At 45.9% G+C, this 7,591-nt stretch overlaps 1 long non-coding RNA gene across 1 annotated transcript; it reads left to right on the top strand.

Annotated features, from left to right (window-relative positions):
- Positions 1 to 2,822: 2,822 nt before the first annotated feature.
- Positions 2,823 to 6,788, top strand: LOC144943168 (uncharacterized). Its single transcript, XR_013639465.1, has 3 exons — positions 2,823 to 3,254; positions 3,897 to 3,989; positions 4,104 to 6,788. It is a non-coding gene; the product is annotated as an uncharacterized LOC144943168 (long non-coding RNA).
- The last annotated feature ends 803 nt before the right edge of the window (positions 6,789 to 7,591 follow it).

The following is a 7,591-nucleotide window of genomic DNA, read 5'->3' as shown; positions in this document are numbered from 1 at the left end:
GCACCTGCAGTGCTTCAGCATCTCAGACACATTGGACACTTGCCTGGACATCTCTCTTAACATCAACGTAAGAAATGGGAAGGCCAAAGCCTGATGTCGATTTTTATCCCTTATTAATTATATATATCATAAGTTGACTGCAGAGCCACTTAAGTCATGGTTTGTGAACTATTCAAAGTAATAATTTGCCATTGTTGTGCTTTTTTGACTCGACAGAAATCCCTGTATATGGTGGAAGCTTTTGATGAATTCATGAAGATCGAGAAACTTACAGAATATAGATGTGGAAAGTGAATGCCATCTTCCTTCGCGTACCTTGAAGCGTTATTTTATATTCCCATTTCCAGTGTGTGATTGAACACGCATCTCTGTCGTAAACTAACATGTGTGATGTCGCAGCCACGAAGCCGTTCTGCGGGCGCCCCACCTACGACTCCACCACCGCCAAGCGACGGGGACGCGGCTTCCCCCTCACCAACCCCTCGCACAAACACACACACACCGACCCCCATGTAGAGCCTCGCGGGGAAGCCACCTGGTCCACAGGTTTTCACCCAGGAACCCCCTCGTAGGGGGAACATCCTCCATGGTTTTCCCTGGGACCAGAGAATTGACTAAGGCTTTCCCCAGGCTGAATTACCCTGCGGCGCTGGGAATTAACGTGGAAATGCACGATCACGACGAGGCTACGCAGCCACCGCAGATACAAACATACCCCGCACACATGGATCGGTGGGCAGGTAGGTAGTGAGGGGGGGGGGCGGAGCCACGAACGACGGGGAAAACGGGGTCATTCCTCTAATTGGTCGGGCAGTTAGCGGCGGGCTCAGATGCGGACGTCGCTGAGGTCAGCGGTCCGAGTGGGGCTGGGGTGCAGGTGAGCGCTCTGATTGGCGGGCGGATCGGGCTCTTTGATGTAGGTAAGGATAAAGGGACGATGGAAAGGGGCAGGAGGGTCTCTTGCTTCTCAAGTCAGCTATCGGGGCGGTTGTCTCTTCAGTCCAGCTATTCGAACGTCCGTGTGACGAGTCGAAGTGCTGTGAGGACGGGCACACTGGAGCGTCGAACCGTAAGAGAGAGAGTTGGTATTTAGCTTAATCGCCAAAGGGGTTTAAGTCCTAACAGGATAAGGTTCAGACCATCGGGAGATAGTTTAATCCTGCCTTGCCGATTCCGACTGATTCCGTGAGAGTGGCTCAGTCATGCCGATAATAAATCGTTAGTAACTGATCAGTCTCGGGTGAATTCTGCGAGCGTGTGGGAAGAGCGTGGTGCTGTGTGTGTGCGCTCGTACGTGTACGGTCGGCGCTTCACGGGTGCACACTAGTAATTGATCACAACCTCGGGTGAACTCTGCGAGTGTGTGTGGAAAACGCATGGTGCTGTGTGTGTGTGCGCTCGTAACGTGGGTGGTCGGTGCTTCCACGGGTGTACGCTTCGTCTTGCTGCTGCGAACCCCCGCACTGCGTGCGGACTAACACCCCTCGCGAACACCTGACCCACAGCCCTTTAAACCACCCGTAACAAAAACCCCCAATCGGCGACGCGGGCGCGAGCAACGTCATTTGCCCTCCAACACCTGACCCCCCCGTTCAGCGCGTGTGATTGGTGCGCGGGTTTGTGTGAGGGGAGGCGTCGCGTTTGATTGGCGGAGAGGCAACAGGGTGCTTTCAGGCGGCCGTGAGCCAGTGCCGAGCCAGTGCCAAGCCATGCCCCACAAGCAGGACTCGCGGACTCGCGGGGGTTTGACCCAGGGAGGAGAGCCGGCGGGCGGCAGCCCTTCTCCCGCGAGCGAGGAGCGCAGCAGCAGCAGCAACTGCTCTCACACGAGTCAGGGATCGGGAGACGGCGGACCCCCTATGGCCGGCGCCCAGCAGAGGGAGGCCTCGGGGGCCAGCGGCCTCAACACATGCTATTGTCGGGCGAACAGGTGCTCACACGTGGGGAAATCCACAAAGAGAGTGAGCCTGCACGTGGTGCCCAATGTGCTTATCATTACCATTGAGCGAATCGATTAGTGGTGTGAAAAATCGACAAGGTGAATTTTACTTGCTACACAGAATGCTTCTATTCAAATTTGATTGCATTCACCATATTTGTCATTTGGACATTGGCTGTACACCGGTGCAATATAACACATCGGTCCTCGTAAAACAGTCTAACATCTAAAACTTGAGCTGACATCCATCTTCCAACTGCTTCTATATTGAGAAATTATTTTGACGCACCCCGCAAGATGTTCCGACTGGGTTTGCGAATCGTGGGAAAATAAATTATAGTAACAAATTTTATTTGATTTTTTGTTCTAAGCACTGGTGTCCCACCAATACGTTCATTTGCTCCCCCCTTCTGCCCCTGCTTAGCCAGCACCCTATTTTCCTCTCTTTTAACGCTTGGCTCACCACTGTCTCCTCCCTCATCCCTCGTAGGAGTTCCTCTTCCCAGAACAACTCAACATGCGGCTGGTCATGTCCAATCAGGTTGTGCACGAGCCGGAACATTATTCGCTCTTCTCGGTCATTGTGCACCACAGGACCACCACCAATAGCGGTCACTACTTCTCGTACAACAAGGTGGCGTGCTGCATAACTGCGTGGAAACGCCAACTCGCGGTTGCCCCTACCAATGCAAACAAGTTTTCTGAGCGGCGATGGGAGAGAGGTTCTCCCTCGCGTTAAAAATGCCAAAAAGAATTAAAAAGCACAATTACTGCTGCACAACCACATCCTGAACAATGTTATGTCCTTTTCTCCCCCCCTACCCCAATATGTGCAGTTACTACTATAGTCAGTAGATACTACTACAGTCAGTAGATACTACTACAGTTAGTATATACTGCTGTAGTCAGTATATACGACTATAGCAGGGCCGGCCCGAGGCATAAGCGAACTAAGCGGCTGCTTGGGGCCCCCTGGCCACCAGGGGGCCCCCGAATCGTTTTTTTTTTTTTTTTTTTTTTTTTTTTTTACAATTAAATAACTTAAACAAGTGATATAAATGAATTAATGAATGAATGAATAAATGATTCAAGACAAGAAAATTCTGTCGACAACTGCTGCTTTGTCACGGCTCACGGATGTCACGGCTCATTGACAATTCGCGTGGGCGCGGGCGCGGGCGCGGGCAGGTGCGCGCAATTGTACGTCACGATAATAAATACGCCTAAGCCATGTCACAAAAAAGGACGTATCCCTCTGGTGCCGAAAAAAGAAAAAAGAAAAGGACCGAGGAGGAGAAAAAAGAGCGAGATAAAGGTATGTTTGCATTATTATTTACAGTATGTTTTGTGCAGCAGCAGCACAAATTGTGCTCACGTCACTTGAGGAAGCAGCTAGCTAGTCATGACTCATGATATTTTTATAAGCCATAAAAGTGGTAATATAACGCACCAGAGCTAAATCCCCGCCACAACAGTGAAATGTTATTAATATACATTTATCTAGGTAGTAGGTGTGTATTTCACGTTGATAGATATCGGTTTAAGTTGGAGAAAACAGCGATGACAAGCTTAGCTAGCATTGCTGTTTGTGTTGAAGTGAATATTCCAGCTTCATAGGCAAAGCACGTGCGGTCTCTGCTTTAAGATCTTTGGCAAGCGATGGTATTGATCTTTATGAGAAAATATACCAAAGCCATGTTAGGTGGGGAGACTTCTGTAATGAAAATAGACTTCAATTTTATTAATATGGTGGCAACTGATGTAGCAGTGCTATCCTCATATTTATAGGCTGCAGTAGATCACCATGTTAATTTTTCACCATACTGCAATTATGCCTCATTTGCCAATAGAATATGAATTGTTAGGTGTGGTGTGGAATTGCTTAGTAATGATGGAAAAATAAACTCATTCTGCTCGATCAACTATGCATTTATGCAATGCTATTTTTTTTTTCCAGGAACACTGTTGAAGTACTTTGGAGCACAACCAATTTTACCTGCCCCTACTGACATATCGAGTGTCAGAGCCTCCACAGCTGATGATACAGCAGGTGAGGTTTTTCTTGATGGCAAATGGTTACATAGCCTGTTAATATGACATGACACATTTAGCTTTTTATTTATTTATGTATTTATTTGTTTGTTTGTTTATTTTATCATTGCAGGTTCATCCACTGCAGAGTTACAAGCGACTGAAAGCGAGGAGCAGTTACAAGCGACTGAAAGCGAGGAGCAGTTACAAGCGACTGAAAGCGAGGAGCAGTTACAAGCGACTGAAAGCGAGGAGCAGTTACAAGCGACTGAAAGCGAGGAGCAGTTACAAGCGACTGAAAGCGAGGAGCAGTTACAAGCGACTGAAAGCGAGGAGCAGTTACAAGCGACTGAAAGCGAGGAGCAGTTACAAGCGACTGAAAGCGAGGAGCAGTTACAAGCACTTACATTCACTGATACATCGGTTTCAACCTCAGCCAGCATGACAGGTCAGTTAATCTAAAAGTTTTTGTTTTGTGTTGGCTTTACTATAAAATATTCTGTGTTATGTTATTTTATAATTCTATTTTTTATTTTTATCTAATGTCCCTACAGGTCCTTCTACATCTCCACCCACTGCAATAGATTTCCCATCTACTCCCTCAACAAGCTCCAGCTATCAAGATAGATCAACAGCTCCTCCAATTGACCCAGTTGAATGGTCAGCATTCCTGTCAGACTCAGAAAGGACTGATCTGGTAAGAAGAGGGCCAGTGCCAATAAGTGACACCTTTACCTTCCCCAAGAAATCAGATGGACGAAGCTTTCACTACCACTACACATACAGACAGTTAGTTAATGGGGAAAAAATCAAGCGAAGCTGGCTAATTTATTCAAAGCAAAAAGATGCGGTTTACTGCTTCTGTTGCAAATTATTCACAAGAAAGTCCACAAAACTGTCAACAGAGGGACAGCGTGATTGGGTAAATGTAGGTGCTTTGCTGAAACAGCATGAGAATAGTCAAGATCATTGCAGTAATATGGTGAAGTGGAAAGACTTTGCCCTCCGTCTTTCTAAGCAGAAGACTATTGATGCAACAGAAATGGCCCTTTTGGAGGCAGAAAGAAATCGTTGGAGAGATGTTCTCATTCGTTTGATTAGTATCATTCAGTCTTTGGCGGAGAGGAATCTTGCACTCAGGGGGTCTGTCGATACTTTGCATCAGGCCAACAATGGGAACTTCCTTAAAGAGGTGGAACTGATGGCAAAATTTGACCCGGTGTTAAAAGACCACATCAGACGAATTGATAGTGGAATGCAGCACAACACGTACCTGGGTAAGACTATCCAGAATGAGCTGATAGAGTGTGTCAGTGACAAAATAATTGAGGTAATGGTGGCAGAAATCAAGGACTGCAAATATTATTCAATTATTTTAGACTGTACACCTGATGTTAGTCACCATGAACAAATGTCTGTTGTGGTGCGCACAGTCACTCTGGGCAAAACACCAGAAATAAAAGAGCACTTTTTAGGATTTCTGATAGCTCCAGAATCCACTGGCCTGGGTTTGTCCAATCTAATCCTTAACAGGCTTGAGGAATTGAACATCCCTTTTCAGGATTGTCGGGGGCAGTCCTATGACAATGGGGCTAATATGAAGGGAAAAAACAAAGGTGTGCAGGCTAGGCTATTAGTTAAGAATCCAAGAGCTTTTTATGTGCCTTGCAGTTCTCATACACTAAATCTGACCGTTTCAGATGCGGCTAAAGCATCAACGGATGCTTCTTGTTTTTTTGGAAATGTGGAGAAGCTGTACAATTTGTTCGCTGGGTCCACTCAAAGGTGGGCCATCTTACGGAAGTTTGTTGACATCACCCTCAAGTCCTGGAGTGAGACACGCTGGGAAAGCCGGATAAAAAGTATTGAAGCTTTGCGCTACCAGTCAGAGAAGGTGAGGGAAGCCCTGCTAGAACTGAGAAGTAAAGCGACTGACCCTGTAGTGGCTGTTGAAGCCAACTCCCTTGCGGAAGAGATAGGTTCATTTAGGTTTCAGATTTGTTGTGTTGTCTGGTGTGACATTTTGTCTAAAATTAACATCACGAGCAAGCTTCTACAGTCAACCAACATGCAGCTTGATGTAGCGGTTAACCTTGTAAAAAAGAACAAAGGCGAACTTATCAGTTACCGAAAAACAGGCTTCTGTGATGCACAGACATCTGCTAAAGAAATTTGTGAGCGGATGAACACAGAAGCAGTGCTGAAAGAGAAGCGATTGCGTTCTACAAAAAGGCACTTTGCCTATGAGGCTGCAGATGAGCCGATAGTGGACGCTATGAAGAGGCTGGAAGTGTCATTTTTTAATGCTGTAGTGGACCGTAGTATTCTGTCATTGGAGGATAGATTTAAGTCTCTAAGTGAGGTTAAAGAGAACTTTGGAGTGCTGCTCAATTTTAGGGAGCTAGATCAAAAGGTCCGGAGGGAACAATGTGAGCTTCTTGGGGAAAAACTCTCTTGTGGAGAGGAGGCTGATATTGATGGTAGCGCACTGGCAGTAGAGATAGAGAGTCTTCCTGAACTTCCCCAAACTATGATGACTGCCTTTGAGCTTCTCACATACCTCTCACAAAATGAGATGTGTGAGCTTTACCCAAATCTTTGGGTAGCTCTCAGGATAGCCTGCACTCTGCCTGTGTCAGTTGCCTCAGCAGAGAGGAGCTTTTCCAAGCTCAAATTGATAAAAACATATTTGAGATCATCAATGGCCCAGGAAAGACTAAGTGGACTTGCAGTCATTAGTATTAATAACAAAGTTGGCCAAGCAATACCATACAATGATGTCATTAGTGACTTTGCCTCCAGAAAAGCTAGGAAGGAACGATTTTGAGGTCATTGTTGTACAGTTGACATTGTTGAACCCTTGCTGTTCTTATGTTTGCTTTCATTATTTAAGTATCTTTTTTTTTGTAACATTCTATTTTTGATTAGATTAATGTTTGTCTATTTTGGTTTTATTTAAAAGATTGCACATTTAATGCACATTTGCAAATAATTTATTTAATATGTTTTTTGTGACCGTTTGTATTCAGAAGTTTTAATAAAAGAGTGAAGTATTTTAAGTGTTGTTTTTATTTTTTATTAATACATAACCTCACTGTATTCGTTTATAATATTCGCTATAACATTATAGTGTGACATTTGTGTCAATAATCTTCTAGCACAGATGAGTCTGCGTGGTGGGAGGGGGGCCCCCAAATCAAATTCTGCTTAGGGCCCCCAAGAGGCTCGGGCCGGCACTGGACTATAGTCAGTGGATACTACTGTAGTGCCAGATACTACTATAGTCACTAGATACTATAGTCCGTAGATACTACTAGTCAGTAGGTACGACAATAGTCAGATACAACTACAGTCAGCAGATACTACTATAGAGTCAGCAGATACTACTAGTAAACAGATACTACTATAGTCAGTGGATACTACTATAGTCAGTAAATACGACTGTAGAGCCAGATACTAATGTAGTGACATAAGAAGGGAGGGGCTGCTGGGGGCTCTGGGTTCCCAGGGGGTCCAGACGCTTAAGCCTCTGGGCGCCAGGCGTTGTGTTCCCAGGCGCTTAAGCCTTTTGGCGCCGCCAACGGGGGGGGGGGGGGGGGGCTGTGTGTGCTCTGTGGGATG

The sequence above is a fragment of the Lampetra fluviatilis genome, chromosome 30 (genome assembly GCF_964198595.1).
Source record: "Lampetra fluviatilis chromosome 30, kcLamFluv1.1, whole genome shotgun sequence".
Classification (NCBI taxonomy): Eukaryota; Metazoa; Chordata; class Hyperoartia; order Petromyzontiformes; family Petromyzontidae; genus Lampetra; species Lampetra fluviatilis.
The sequence above is the reverse complement of the archived record's forward strand: the minus strand, read 5'-3'. Positions and strand labels throughout refer to the sequence as shown.